This window comes from Mobula hypostoma (assembly GCF_963921235.1).
Source record: "Mobula hypostoma chromosome 10 unlocalized genomic scaffold, sMobHyp1.1 SUPER_10_unloc_1, whole genome shotgun sequence".
In the NCBI taxonomy this organism is placed as follows: Eukaryota; Metazoa; Chordata; class Chondrichthyes; order Myliobatiformes; family Myliobatidae; genus Mobula; species Mobula hypostoma.
In genome coordinates, this window is record NW_026948136.1 from 650,505 (window position 1) to 666,729 (window position 16,225).

At 53.8% G+C, this 16,225-nt stretch overlaps 1 protein-coding gene across 1 annotated transcript in view; it reads left to right on the forward strand.

The window, feature by feature from the left end:
- Positions 1–13,827: 13,827 nt before the first annotated feature.
- The window catches only part of LOC134341238 (von Willebrand factor A domain-containing protein 5A-like), a gene marked incomplete at its 3' end in the record, with an annotated part of 69,042 nt that continues 66,644 nt past the window's right edge, over positions 13,828–16,225 (forward strand). The window contains exon 1 of the mRNA XM_063039086.1: positions 13,828–13,961. The remainder of the gene's footprint in view (positions 13,962–16,225) is intronic.

A 16,225-nucleotide genomic window follows, 5' to 3' on the forward strand; every position in this document is an offset into this window, starting at 1 on the left:
GACAGGTATCCCTTAGTCCCTCTCCGTCATAGGTATATCGGTACATGACCGGTATCTCTCAGTCCCTCTCCTTCAGGGGGATATCTACACACTGACCAGAGTTCCTAAGTCCCTTTCCCTCAGGGGGATATCTGTACAATGACCGGTGTCCCTCAGTCCCTCTCCCTCGGCAGGATATCTGTACACTGACTGGTATCCCTCAGTCCCTCTCCTTCAGGGGGATATCTGCACACTGATCAGAGTTCCTAAGTCCCTTTCCCTCAGGGGGATATCTGTACAATGACCAGTGTCCCTCAGTCCCTCTCCCTCGGCAGGATATCTGTACACTGACCGGTATCCCTCAGTCCCTCTCCTTCAGGGGGATATCTGCACACTGACCAGAGTCCCTCCGTCCCTCTCCCTCGGGGGGATATCTGTACACTGACCGGTGTCCCTCATTCCCACTCCCTCAGGGGGACATCTGTACACTGACCGGTGTCCCTCAGTCCCTCTCCCTCAGGGGGATATCTGTACACTGACCGGTGACCCTCAGTCCCTCTCCCTCAGTGGGATATCTGTACACTGACCGGTGTCCCTCCGTCCCTCTCCCTCGGGGGGATATCTGTACACTGCCCGGTGTCCCTCAGTCCCTCTCCCTCAGGGGGATATCTGTGCACTGACCGATGTTCCTCAGTCCCTCTCCCTCAGGGGGATATCTGTACACTGACCGGTGACCCTCAGTCCCTCTCCCTCAGTGGGATATCTGTACACTGACCGGTGTCCCTCTGTTCCTCTCCCTCGGGGGGATATCTGTACACTGCCCGGTGTCCCTCAGTCCCTCTCCCTCAGGGGGATATCTGTACACTGACCGATGTTCCTCAGTCCCTCTCCCTCAGGGGGATATCTGTCCACTGACCGGTGTCCCTCAGTCCCTCTCCCTCAGGGGGATATCTGTACACTGACCGGTGTCCCTCAGTCCCTTTCCTTGTTCCATCCCTTCACACTGATCTCCCTGTCTTGGTTTAACAGTTATTTTAACTCTTGCCCCCTCTCCCACCACCCCCTCCCCCAGGTGCGGACCTCGTGGAGTGTGTGAAAGCAGGAAACCTGCTTTTGAAATCCGCTGTTCTTCCTGAGACACTCGGACTGTGAGGGAATTCCTGGAGAATCCGGGAAGGGAACACGTTGGAGTCTGTGCTGGTGTCACTGCAGCTGTGGGCTGTCACCACAGTGGCCGCCTGCTGTGCCCTGTCGTTTCATCCCACTTCCATCCTCCACTTTGTTACAGGGATGCCTTGGTGAAGCTGGTACCTCTGCTATTTCATGGGGCTTTGGACATTGTGTTAATGATGGTGATGGTCACTGCCCCAGGAATGATCTCCTGTCCCAAATAAATCTGCTTCTTCCTTCCAGCCTGCTTGTCCAGTAATTTGACTGAGTTTTCCATCTGGAGCGGTCTCCTTACCATGTAGAAACAAGGCCGTTCAGCCCATCCAATCTGTGCTGTCTCACAGAGCAATCCCCATTCACCTGTAACCCCTTCTGTCCCGTCAACTCTCCCCAGATTCTGCCCCATGAACCTGAACGCCTCAGAGACAGACACACCAACTCACACATTCACAGATACACACATGCAGACTCTGTGAGGTGGAGTCTCATGACTGTGGGACAGCAGCTCTGACCACTGGTACCCGTCATCTCCCACATACCATTGGCTGAGTCTGTGAAGATGGTTCGAAACACACATATAGACTCTCTCATTGTGTATACACACACTCTCACATATCACATACACACGCATACATTCACACTCACTCACACGCACGCACATACACCCACTCCCGATACATACAGAAATGTGCACCCTCGTAACCAACACCCTCATCCCCAGACACCTTCGCAGCCTCATACTCGGACACCCTCGTACCCAGACACCCTCGCAGTAGGACATCCTCACACCCAGACACCCTCGCAGCCTCATACCCGGACACCCTCGTACCCGGACACCCTCGCAGTAGGACACCCTCATACCCGGACACCCTCGTACCTGGACACCCTCGCAGCCTTGTACCCGGACACCCTCACACCTGGACACCCTCGCACCCGGACACCCTCGCAGTAGGACATCCTCGTACCCAGACACCCTCGCACCCTCGTACCCGGACACCCTCGCAGTAGGACATCCTCGTACCCAGACACCCTTGCACCCTCGTACCCGGACACCCTCGCAGTAGGACATCCTCATACCCGGACACCCTCGCAGCCTCGTACCTGGACACCCTCACAGCCTCGTACCCAGACACCCTCATACCCGGACACCCTCGTACCTGGACACCCTCGCAGCCTTGTACCCGGACACCCTCACACCTGGACACCCTCGCACCCGGACACCCTCGCAGTAGGACATCCTCGTACCCAGACACCCTTGCACCCTCGTACCCGGACACCCTCGCAGTAGGACATCCTCGTACCCAGACACCCTCGCACCCTCGTACCCGGACACCCTCGCAGTAGGACATCCTCGTACCCAGACACCCTTGCACCCTCGTACCCGGACACCCTCGCAGTAGGACATCCTCATACCCGGACACCCTCGCAGCCTCGTACCTGGACACCCTCACAGCCTCGTACCCGGACACCCTCACAGTAGGACATCCTCGTACCGGGACACCCTCGCACCCACACATACAGATGCACTCTTGCATGTTCTCATGCAAGTCGTATGCGACACATAAGGAAACATACATTGGACTTGCACTTGCAGAGACACGTACAGAGACACGTACACATACAGTCTCATACACAGACACTCTGGCTCTCTGACAGACACGGTGGCGGAGGTGGGAATCGAACCTGGGTCTCTGGAACTGTGGGTCAGCAGCTCAATCCACTGGGCAACTGGTACCCGTCGTCAGTCGTCTCCCGAATTCCGCTGACTGAGTCTGAGAAGATGATCCAGCCGAAACAACCAGGAATACTCACTGGATTGAGGGCGACTGATCACCACATTCACAGCATGGACACCGTCCATTCCTCCCATCCAACTGTCCTCCTGTAGCCTTTCCCTGTCAATTCCCAACAACTTCTCTCGTTAACATCCTGTCCCACTCATCACCTTCCGCAGTCACCACTCAATGAGGCCTCCTCTCTCTAGATACTGTCAGCAACCATGTCCCAAGCTCCCTCAGGGGTGGTTTGTGGAGGAGAAATCTTGATTCACCTCCCTCCGGCTAAAGAAATTCCTCCTCATCTCTGCCCAAAAGGGGCATCCTTCTGTTCCGAGGGTGTGCCCGATGGTGCTGGGCTGCGCCAGTAGAGAAATATCCTCTCAACACTAAATCAGGTGGGTTTAAAGGAAGTGTGGGGAACGGGGTCCCAGTGGGTTCAGTGTGGGGAACGGGGTCCCGGTGGGTTTACTGTGGGTGATGGGGTCCCAGTGGGTTCAGTGTGAGTGACAGGGTCCCGGTGGGTTTAGCGTGGGGAACGGGGTCCCGGTGAGTTTAGTGTGGGGAATGGGGTGGGGGTCCCATTGTATACAGGGGACGTATGATGGTCAGTGGTCTCAGAGAGGGGGTGGGACACGGTCAGGGGATGTGTGATGGTCCGCAGTCTCAGAGAGGGGGTGGGGAGGGGCGGGACATGGTCAGGGGACGTGTGATGGTCCGTGGTCTCAGAGAGGGGTGGGATGGAGAGGGACGGGACACGGTCAGGGGACGTGAGATGGTACATGGTCTCAGAGAGCGGTGGGACATGGTCAGGGGACGTGTGATGGTCCGTGGTCTCAGACAGGGGGTGGGACTCGGTCAGGGGACGTGTGATGGTCCGCAGTCTCAGAGAGGGGGTGGGGAGCGACGGGACACGGTCAGGGGACGTGTGATGGTCCGTGGTCTCAGAGAGCGGTGAGACACGGTCAGGGGACGTGTGATGGTCCGTGGTCTCAGAGAGGGGGTGGGACACGGTCAGGGGACGTATGATGGTCCATGGTCTCAGAGAGGGGGTGGGACACGGTCAGGGGATGTGTGATGGTCCGTGGACTCAGAGAGAGGGTGGGACATGGTCAGGGGACGTGTGATGGTCCATGGTCTCAGAGAGGGGGTGGGGGACGGTCAGGGGACGTGTGATGGTCCGTGGTCTCAGAGAGGGGGTGGGACACGGTCAGGGGACGTGTGATGGTCCGTGGTCTCAGAGAGGGGGTGGAACACGGTCAGGGGACGTGTGATGGTCCGTGGACTCAGAGAGGAGTGGGACACGGTCAGGGGACGTGTGATTGTCCGTGGTCTCAGAGAGGGGGTGGGACACAGTCAGGGGACGTGTGATGGTTGGTGGTCTCAGAGAGGGGGTGGGACACGGTCAGGGGATGTGTGATGGTCCGTGGTCTCAGAGAGGGGGTGGGACACGGTCAGGGGACGTGTGATGGTCGGTGGTCTCAGAGAAGGGATGGGACATGGTCAGGGGAGGTGTGATAGTCCGTGGTCTCAGAGAGGAGGTGGGGGACGTGGGACCGAGTTCAGACTCTGGGTGCTTGCCACTCCCCTCTCCCTCCCCCCTCCCTCATGCTTCCTTTCTCTGTAACAGGCAGAGGATCAGCAGCAGCCCCAGGGGGATGAAGACAATGGAGGTGACGAAGAGGCAGCTGACGTTGTCCCGTGGGCCGTGGGGACAGTGTAGGCTGAGGGTCCGGAGCTCAGGGCCCAGTGACACCCCCACCCTGCTCGGCCGCAGACCCGCTCCACTCAGCAGCAGCGGACGGATCTGAGAGACGCTCTCTTGGGGTCAGGGAGTGGGGGGCAGGGGTCAGAGATGGAGAGTGAGCAGGGGAGGGGGTAGTGAGCGGGAGGGATGGAGGCAGAGAGGGACAGGGGGTCAGAGTAACAGGGAAGGAAGGAGGACAGATAGTGGAAGCAAGAGGGAGGGAGAGAGGGATGAGAGAAGAGCGGGAGGAAGTGAGTGGGAGGAAGGGAGAAAGAGGGAGAGGGAAGAAGAAAGAGAGAGAGAGAATGTGAGATAAGGGCCAAGAGCGGCAGATTGCACCCCACTGCAGGTGTGGTGAGGATGGAGTGGTGAGGATGGAGGTGGTGAGGATGGGGGGTGAGGGTGGGGTGGTGATGATGGGAGGTGAGGATGGGGTGGTGAGGATGGGAGGTGAGGATGCGAGGTGAGGATTGGGGTGAGGATGGGGGTGAGGATGGGAGGTGAGGATTGGGGTGAGGAGAGGGGTGAGGATGGGGGGTGAGAATGGGGGGTGAGGATGGGGGGTGAGGATGGGGTGGTGAGGATGGGGGGTGAGGATGGGGTGGTGAGGATGGGTAGTGAGGATGGGGTGGTGAGGATGGGGTGGTGAGGATGCGAGGTGAGGATTGGGGTGAGGATGGGGGTGAGGATGGGAGGTGAGGATTGGGGTGAGGAGAGGGGTGAGGATGGGGGGTGAGGACGGGGGGGTGAGGATGGAGGTGGTGAGGATGGGGGGTGAGGGATGGAGTGGTGAGGATGGGGGGGTGAGGATGGAGGTGAGGATGGGGGGATGAGGATGTGGTGGTGAGGATGGGGATGAGGATGGGGATGAGGATGGGGGGTGAGGATGGGGTGGTGAGGATGGAGGTGAGGATGGGGGATGAGGATGTGGTGGTGAGGATGGGGATGAGGATGGGGATGAGGATGGGGGGTGAGGATGGGGGGTGAGGATGGGGGTGAGGATGGGTGGTGAAGATGGGGTGGTGAGGATGGGGGGTGAGGATCGGTGGTCAGGATGGGGCTGAGGAAGGTGGGTGGTGAGGATGGGGGTGAGGATGGGGGGTGAGGATGGGGTGGTGAGGATGGAGGTGGTGAGGATAGGGGGTGAGGATGGGGTGGTGAGGATGGGGGTGAGGATGGGGGCGAGGATGGGGTGGTGAGAATGGGTGATGAGGATGGGGTGGTGAGGATGCGAGGTGAGGATTGGGGTGAGGATGAGGGGTGAGGATGGGAGTGAGGAGAGGGGTGAGGATGGGGGGTGAGGACGGGGGTGTGAGGATGGAGGTGGTGAGGATAGGGGGTGAGGGATGGAGTGGTGAGGATGGGGTGGTGAGGATGGAGGTGAGGATGGGGGGATGAGGATGTGGTGGTGAGGATGGGGGATGAGGATGGGGATGAGGATGGGGGGTGAGGATGGGGGGTGAGGATGGGGGTGAGGATGGGGGGTGAGGATGGGTGGTGAAGATGGGGTGGTGAGGATGGGGGGTGAGGATGGGTGGTCAGGATGGGGGTGAGGAAGGTGGGTGGTGAGGATGGGGGTGAGGATGGGGGGTGAGGATGGGGGGTGAGGTTGGGGTGGTGAGGATGGGGGGTGATGATTGCGGGTGAGGATCGAGAGTGGTGAGGATGAGGTTGAGGATGGGGGTGAGGATTGGGGGTGAGGATGGGTGGTGAGGATGGGAGCTGGGTCCAGTCCCTGGCAAAGTGTCAGCTTTCTTCTCCCTCTCTGCTGTCCTGCACCGCTCCATCTCCTTCCCTCACCCACTCTCGGTATTTTAATTCTTTCTTTGTCCTTCTCCATTTTTAACCATCTCTCTATCATTGCCACCAACATTTCTCTCTCCCCTTCCCTTCTTCCAGAACCCACTCCCCCGCCCCTAGCCCCGTCCCTCTCCCCATCTCCCACTGCTCCTTTCTTCATCATTCCCCCATCCCCTTCCTCTCATCGCTAGCCATGTCCTCCTCCCCAACTCCACCTGCTCCTTTCCCCATCTCCCCACCCACTTCTCTCCTCATCTGGGACCCATCCCTGTCCTCCGGTCCCTCTCCTCCTCTCACCCCATTCCTCCCTGTCCATCTCTCAATCTCCCCCCTTCCCTCTACCACAGTCCTTCTCCCCATTGTTCCCCGCCATTTCTCCACCCCTCTTCCTCTTACCCTTTCCCCACTCACCCACCCTCTTCCTCCATCCCCCTCCCCTCTTCCCCACCCTCTTCCTCCATCCCTCCTCCCCTCACCCTCTTCCTCCATCCCTCTTCCCCTCATCCTTTTCCCCGTCACTTCCCGCTGTCCCACATGTCATCCCCCTCCCCGTCCCCTTCCCCCATCTCTCCCCATAGTTCTCACCCCCTTCATTCTCCCCGTGTGACGGGGGTCCTGAAATACCCCTATGAACTGTGATTTTGAGAAGAGAGAGAGAGGGAGATGTTCAACGCCAGACACGTTGTTATTAAGAGAGAGAGAGAGAGGTGAAGACTGCTTTGAGATGGTGTTATGGTTTCTCTGCAGCGTGTTTACACTTTTGCAAGGACACTGCCAGCTTCTGTGTTCTTACCGAGAGAGAAGGGAGGAGCCACCTGATAGACAGCTGGTGTTCAGCATGGTGAGATAAATAGAAGGTCAGAAGATAGACACACTGACACATGATTTTGGACACTGGATGTGCTTTGTGTGCCCACAGAAAGGTGGGTTTTTTGGAGGATTGATCAGGAGAATCAATCAGTGGCTCTCGCAGTGTGGACAAGGTGTGACCGGTGAGAAGTTATTCATGTGTGCAACCCTTGCCTGGGTTGACAACTCCAGCACAGAAGACGTCTCCTTTTTGTGGTGTTACGTACCCCGTAACTGGGTTGCCAAACCAGCAGAAATGGATCACTCAGTTGGAGTCTGGAGTACTAGAACTAAGAAAGTTTTATTAAAGAAATAAGCAACACAGTAATCGAAAGGATAATAAATGCAACAGTTCAGCAATGATAACCACTCATGTGCACAGAATTAAGATAACAGCATCAATCAAGCTCTATCGTTGTCTAGGGGTAAATGACCAAATTTCCAAGTGACTCAAAGTTCAGTTCGCAGTAATCGTTGCCATGGCGATGGACAAGGTGGGGGAAGAGACAGAGAGAACAGGAACAACTGATCATTCAGAACACTGCTTCACTCACAGACCGGCGATATTGCTCACAAGCAACTTTTGGGCGGGTCCTTGGTGATGTCACCTGAGGTCACCGACTGTGACCTCTCCTCCAGATGCGGTCGATCCTCTGCAGTGAACCCGGCACCCAGGCAAGGGCGGACACACACCGGGTTCCCGCTGATCGTACCTTTCCACCCTGGTCGTTGTCTGATACTTCTCACCCACTCGTGAGAGGCGCACCGCTTCCAGGGTCTCGTTACCTCGGGTGGCGTGTGTCCAGCCTTAGCGAACCTGTCCCTTTTTATCTCCCTGCTGGGGTATCGCCTGTCCATCACTTCGAACAGTTCAAGGTTCAAAGGGGGGAGCCGCTCCAGACAGCTCTCTCTCTCCCCTGTTCCTTCATTACACATCTCCAGACGCTGCTCCATTGATCCTTATCTCTCCTTCCCCTGAGGGCAGGTGGCAGACCAACTGCTGATGTCACTGATGCTAGCCAGGCCAGCAAACATCTTAATTTTATGTGTATTCTCGTAACACTTCCCCCCTTTAAGGATTTTTACCGGGAGGTAAAAATTACAAACATGACTACATTATTTGATACATACACAATATACATCTTTATCAGCTATTTGGCTAACACAGCGAGTTTGAAGCTGTCAACACCTTGACAGACAGTCAACACATTTTCTGTTCCTTTTACACGTGTTATTAATAATCCCTTAGACCAGGCTCCAACTCAGCAAACTTCATAGTGGCCAAAAACACTGATGAATTGCGACCAATGTAACCTCTCATTTGGTTTTGTCCCGGACCACAACAACAAGGGTCGTCCCATTCCGACTCAATTTTCTCTCGCAAGGGCTTAGTAGGAGGGAGACGGGTATTGACCGCAGAGTTATTGCAAAACTTCCTGCAGTACCCCACCATCTCCAAGAGCCTTCTGAGGGCCCTCTTGTCTGTCGGGGTTGGGAGGTCAGCGATAGCCTGCACTGTAGCTTGCATCGCTGCCAGCTGCCCCTGTGTCACCACAATTCCCAGGTAAGTGACCCTCGTGTGGCCGAATTCATTTTTTTCAAGGTTCACTATCAAACTGGCTTCAGACAGCCGTATTAAATTGCCAATACACACCTCTGTGTTCATCAGCCCTTTAGTCACTGAAACTCAAAAAATATGGGTGTTGTTTACTTGGCCGCCCTATTGTAACCACAATCACCCAACGTCCCAGTTCTTTGCATTTCCTCGGGACAATCAAACACATGGGTGCGAGTCGTTTAATTACTCCTAAAGATTCGCTTTGTTCGGGGATTAAGGGAGAGACTTTATCAGTAGACCTGGCCAAAACAATAGCCTTCTCCCATCTGATCGATCCCATACTAATCTTTTCAAAATGGTTTTTTCCTCTTATCAGGGGGCCCCTAGCTTCATTGCTTTCCACGCTAACACCGACTAGGTTTGTTAGCATATCAAAAGCCGGTGACCGTCTCAGTTCGCGTCGGTCATGATCAATAACATTCTTCCCCCTGGGCAGCCGGTAAATCTCTTTCATGATTCCACCAACTGTTTCCTCCAGCACCGCAAAGTGTCCACCGGGGGGGGGGGGGGTACCTCGTGGGCCATGTTAAAAACCCCATCCCCATAACTCTTTTGCACCACCCCCCACTCCTCATCTGCGGGTACTGTCCTTGATTTCCCTTTCTTCCTTAGCACTTCCTCATCCGCACAATAGCTTGTCAAGGCTGTGTCAGAGAGAGCGGTCTCTGCCAAAACCAGCAGCCCCTCGTCTCGCTCCTGCGTCTGCACAAATTCTTTCCTGGCTACTGCTACGTCTGTCCCAGCTCCCTCACTACCTCTTATCTCACTACACCCTGTCTCATACAAGGTTGGTAGAAATGTTTCAGCTAAATTTACCACCACAGCTAAATTCACTACCGCAGCCCCATGATGAACCTGTGAGACCATGGGCGGGGCCTCAATGCTGGCAGGCTGACCTGTCAATCTCACGACTGGGAACACGATTCCTCCGGCGATGTCATTACCGAGCAAGACTTCCACGCCTTTCATCGGTAATTCGGACCTCACCCCGACCGTGACTAGTCCAGAGACCAGGTTGCTCTGTAAGTGTATCTGGTGCAAAGGGACTGACTCTGTCCCTTCCCCAACACCTTTGACCTCTACCTCCCCAGTCTGGGTCTCTGAGCTAAACTCTAATACACTCTTCAGTATTAGTGACTGACACGCTCCCGTGTCTCTCCAGATCCGCACTGGAACTGGTTTTAACCCCTTCTTCACTGACACCAGTCCGGCCGAGATAAACCTCTCGCGCCCTTCCTGGACTTTTTCAGACCTGTCCTTCCCTAGCGGTTCGCTTAACAGCTCGATACAGCCATTCAAAATCGCTGTTTTTCCTTTTCCCCGTCTCCTTCCTTGGGGCAAAGCACCTGGACGCAAAGTGTCCGACTTTCCCACAATTATAACAGACGACCCCAGGAGACTTCCTACCAGACTGCTCCCGGTCTACCTTATCCTTTTCACTAGTCCCCGGCTTACTTTCTGACTTTTCCGGCGGACTCTCCCCGCCGTCCTGACTACCCTTCTGGTAGCCTTTACTCGGGGCAAACTTCATTTTATGCGTCAACGCATACTCATCCGCTAACTTAGCAGTTGCGGCTAACGTGGCTGCCTCTTTCTCATCGAGGTAGGGTCTCATACCCTCAGGGACACAACCTTTAAACTGCTCAATCAGAACCAGTTGCAGCAGTCTGTCATAATCCCCCTCTACCCCTTTCGAGGCGCACCAACGCTCACAATATGTTTGCATCTCACGAGCAAACTCCAAATACGTGCGGTCCCACCGCTTCCTCGCATTCCGGAACCTCTGCCGGTATGCCTCCGGGACCAACTCATAAATCCTGAGGATGGCCTCTTTCACCACCTCATACCTCTGGGCATCTTCCGCGGACAAAGCTGAGTAAGCTTCTTGGGCTTTCCCTTTCAGTACACTCTGAAGTATAACAACCCACTTATCCCTCGGCCAATCCTGACTTATAGCCACTTTTTCGAAGTGGAGAAAGTACCGATCCACGTCGGTATCGTCAAATGGGGGAACCAGCCTAACCTCCTGGGTCGCTCGGAACCCTCCACCTTGGTTCGGCACGAGCCCCTGCTCGGCCCTTATCTTTAACTTCTCCAGCTCAAATTCCCTTTCCCTCTGTTTCGCTCTCTCTTCTCGCTCCCATTGCCTCTCTTTCTCTTCTCTCTCTAACTGTCTCTCTCTCTGTTTCTCTTCTCTTTCCAACTGTCGTACCCGGAACTCGTGCTCGAGTCTCAGTTTTTCAAGCTGTACCTGTACCGCGTCTCCAGCAGGTTTTTCAATAGACACCACCCCCAGCTCACCTTGGGGAAACACACCTTTAGATACACAGTGCTCTACAATAGCTCTGTGTATCTCCTCTCTCCTCATTGTCGACTTCACCTTAGAAAGATTCAACCGTTTGGCCACAGCTATCAATTCCGATTTCCTGGCATCCTCTAATGCCTCCAAGGTCGGCGCCTTTATAAATTCCTCAACCTCCATTTCTGCTGTTTGTCTTTTCTTTCTTTCGGGAATTTTAACCCAATCAATTTACTCCGTCCCAAATTTAGCGTTCAAAATCGCGGACGAGAACCCCACTTATGTTACGTACCCCGTAACTGGGTTGCCAAACCAGCAGAAATGGATCACTCAGTTGGAGTCTGGAGTACTAGAACTAAGAAAGTTTTATTAAAGAAATAAGCAACACAGTAATCGAAAGGATAATAAATGCAACAGTTCAGCAATGATAACCACTCATGTGCACAGAATTAAGATAACAGCATCAATCAAGCTCTATCGTTGTCTAGGGGTAAATGACCAAATTTCCAAGTGACTCAAAGTTCAGTTCGCAGTAATCGTTGCCATGGCGATGGACAAGGTGGGGGAAGAGACAGAGAGAACAGGAACAACTGATCATTCAGAACACTGCTTCACTCACAGACCGGCGATATTGCTCACAAGCAACTTTTGGGCGGGTCCTTGGTGATGTCACCTGAGGTCACCGACTGTGACCTCTCCTCCAGATGCGGTCGATCCTCTGCAGTGAACCCGGCACCCAGGCAAGGGCGGACACACACCGGGTTCCCGCTGATCGTACCTTTCCACCCTGGTCGTTGTCTGATACTTCTCACCCACTCGTGAGAGGCGCACCGCTTCCAGGGTCTCGTTACCTCGGGTGGCGTGTGTCCAGCCTTAGCGAACCTGTCCCTTTTTATCTCCCTGCTGGGGTATCGCATGTCCATCACTTCAAACAGTTCAAGGTTCAAAGGGGGGAGCCGCTCCAGACAGCTCTCTCTCCCCCACGTCCCTTCATTACACATCTCCAGACGCCGCTCCATTGATCCTTATCTCTCCTTCCCCTGAGGGCAGGTGGCAGACCAACTGCTGATGCCACTGATGCTAACCCAGGACAGCAAACATCTTAATTTTATGTGTATTCTCGTAACAGTGGTCACATTCGGTGACTTTAAAAGAAGAGAAGAGGGGAGAGGAAGGTTTGAAACAGAAGAAGCCTAGTGACAAAGAGGTCACTGTTTGGACTCTCTCTCTAAGTAGCCCGAGAGGGTGAGTTTGAGTTCCATTCGAATACGAAGGTGTGACTGTCCCCTAGTTAATCCACAGGAGTGGATTCTCTGGTGTGGGGAGGACCTTTGTGAATACCACTTGTGTGTTACCCTTGTCTGGGTGTGGTAGTTCACTGAAGAAAGGTGCCCGTGTGGCAAATCACTGTTGGGGTTATTTCGTATGTCGTGGAACTGGATAAGTGCCTATCACGTTGTGCGTTTGGGGTAACCTTGTGGAATCTACCGGCGTATCGACCCTTGCCTGGGTGGTGGTTCCCTTGAAGAGGGTCCCCTCAGTGATAAGCTACAGCTGGTGATAATCCATACGTGGATTCGGTTTAAGTATCCTGTGGCCACCACTTTGGAATGACCCGTAGCCGAATTCGGGTGTGTTGAAAGGATATTCGTTGAAGATCGCTGTCGGTGATATTTCGTGTGTGGAGTGGAACAACTTCGGAGATAAAACCTACTAATATTGTTATTTTGTATTGCTGTCGTGGAATCTGTGGAATATCGATGTAATTGCCTTCTCTCGGCATTTACCCTGGATTACAACTAATCACCTAATTACAACTCATCACCTAATCCGTGGATGAACTGAACTGTCATCCTTCACCATCTCAAGACTTTAAGCCTTGTTTCCCCCAAACTCAACAGTTTGCCTGGCCTGCTGCGTTCACCAGCAACTTTGATTTGTGTAGTTTGGGAGTTATATGTGTGCAAATATATACACGTAACACTGCTAACTTGTTTGATTTATCCGGCAATATATGACTGTAATATGTAGTTACTAATCAAAATAGTTTATGTTAACACGAATACCAGACTCTAGCTGTTTTCCATTTCTGCTGGTTCTTTAACCCGTCACGGGGTACGTGACACCCCGTCACCCCTGTCCCTCTCCTGTGTAGTTCTCATCCCTGTCCCTCTCCCCATCTCCCCCAATTCCCTCTCCCTGCCATCCATCTCCCCCTCACCCTGTCCCTTTCCTCACCATTTCTCCCCACCTCCATCTTACCCACATCCCGCTCCCCGTTCCTCTCCCCCATAGTTCACACCCCCTTCACTCTCCCCATCGCTCCCCCGTCCCTGTTTGAAATTTAGTTTTATGACTTTTGTGAGTTTACAGTAGTTTTATAACTTTGCCCTGTACTGCCGAGCAAAATGACAAATTTCACATTATCTAAGTTTGTGATAATAAACTGGATTCTGAATGTGGGCGGCCATGCGCCGGTTGGGCCGAAGGGCCGACTTCGCTACTCTGACGCCCCCGACAGCAGCCTCCTGAGCACCTGGCCCGGGCACACCCGCCGCTGGAAGCAGGAAGTGTCGCGGATTTTTCTGTCCCGGAACTGAGAGACGCTCCCTGCCGTGACAGCGGACGTGCGAGTCCACCCAGCGAGAAGAGGCGGACATTTCTAGCGTGAACTGTGCGAACAAACTGCAGAGCCGAGAACAGGAATCGCGCAGCAAAGCAGAGGTAAAGAACTGTTAACACGCCGAACTCTCTCGCTGTCTGGGACTTGCCAGATCAGTCTGAGATTCCCGGAACACGGTCATTGCCAGAGTCAGGGGAGATTCCCAGGGTTACGGGGAGAGGGAAACAGTGGGAGGGCAGGAGGGTGAGGGGGAGAAGGGGGAAATGGGATGGAGAAGGGGACGGGGAAGGGGAAGTGAGGGAGGGGGTAAATGGGATGGGGAGGTGGCGGAGGTGGGAAGGGGAGGATCCTGAGGTCCCTCTGTCCAGTACTCCTGTGGTGGAGCCACAGAGCTCGGAGACAGGCCACTCGGCCCAACTGCTCCATGCTGACCGTCGAATCCTCCCTGCTACTCCCTGTCGCCTGTGTTTGGCCCATAACCCTCCTAGTCCTTCCCCTGTCGAAATTTCTCTTAACATTTACCACCTCAAACGCTGCCTCCAGTACAAATCCCCGGGAATGAACCTTCCCCCGGAATGTGATCACCTCTCTGCATCCTACCTGAATTGGACTTCCTCCGTGTATCCCACTGGTATCTGCCTGCGAGCCTGTACTGCTGTGGAGAGGTGTGCAGTGCTGAATCTGTGGAATGTGTTGCCACAATGGGCAGTGGAGGCTGTCACTGGGTTTATGAAAGGCAGAGAGTGCTAGGCCCTTGATTAGTTAAGGTCATGAAAGGTCATGGGGAGACTGGGTATGAGAGTCAAAACAAACCTCTCATGTTCAAATGATGGGGTAGACTAGACTCGATGGGCAGAATGGCCCAAATCTGCTCCTATGCAGAACAGTTGCGGAGAAAGTGTAGTGCAAGATCATAATGAGGTAGCACGTGAGGCCAAGAGTCAAAAGTCTATCTTACCGTACTAGTGGGGTTGAAGCTGTGTTTGAACCTGGTGGTATGTACCCGGCTTTTTATCATCAGCCAGATGGAGAGAATGTCTGGGCTGAGTCCAGTTTGACACCATCTGGGAAGCCTCCAACCTGATGGCATGAATTTCACATTTTCACACCTACGGTGATGAAATACTTTGAGAGGTTAGCCATGGCTAGAATGACCTACTACCTCAGCAAGGACCTGGACCCACTGCAATTTGCCGATTGCCATAGAAGGTCTACGGCAGACACAATCTCAATGATCACCTGACAATGCAAACACCTTGACTATAGATCTGCGTTTTACACTATCATTCCCACAGTCCTGATCGATAAGCTACAGAACCCGGGCCTCTGTGCCTTCCTCTGCAATTGGATCCTCGACTTCCAAACTGGAAGACCACAATATCTCCTTCTCGCCGACAATCGACACTGGTGCCCCTCAGGGGTGTGTGCTTAGCCCACTGCCCTACTCCCTCTGTACCCATGACTGTGTGGCTGGGCATAGCTCAAGTGCCACCTCTACGTTTGCTGATGATACAACATTGTTGGTAGAATCTCAGGTGGGGACAGGAGGCCGTACAGGAGTGAGATATACGATGGGATGATTGATAAGTTCTGGCCTAAGGTAGAAGGGGTCAATTTTAGAAAACCTAGCACATTTATTTTTCCTACATTTACACACAGTCCAGCGGTCGTGGAGCACACGGATCCCTTCTTTGTAGAAGTTGGCGTCTTGGACCTCTGGAATAAGTCCGTGGCCTAAGGTAGAAGGAGATGAGTTATTAACTTCAAACTTTCTGCATTATCACTCAAAGAGTTGAACTGCGCGTGCATGTAATGAGAGCTGTATAACTCATCCCCTTCTACCTTAGGACACGAACTTATCAATCACCCCTGCTGTGGACCACTTCTACAAAGAAGGGATTCGTATGCTCCACGACCGCTGGACTAAGTGTGTACATGTAGGAGGGGACTGTGTTGAAAAATAAATGTGCTAGGTTTTCTAAAATTGACTCCTTTTACCTTAGGCCATGAAGCTATCAATCACCCCTCGTACCAGCTAGTTAAGTGATTTTTATTAATGGCCTGGATGTGGGGGTAGAAGGGTGGGTTGGCAAGTTTGCAGACGACACAAAGGTTGCTGGTGTTGTAGATAGTGTAGAGGATTGCCAAAGATTGCAGAGAGACATTGATAGGATGCAGAAGTGGGCTGAGAAGTGTCAGATGGAGTTCAACCTGGAGAAGTGTGAGGTGGTACACTTTGGAAGGACAAACTCCAAGGCAGAGTACAAAGTAAATGGCAGGATACTTGGTAGTGTGGAGGAGCAGAGGGATCTCGGGGTACATGTCCACAGATCCCTGAAAGTTGCCTCACAGGTGGATAGGGTAG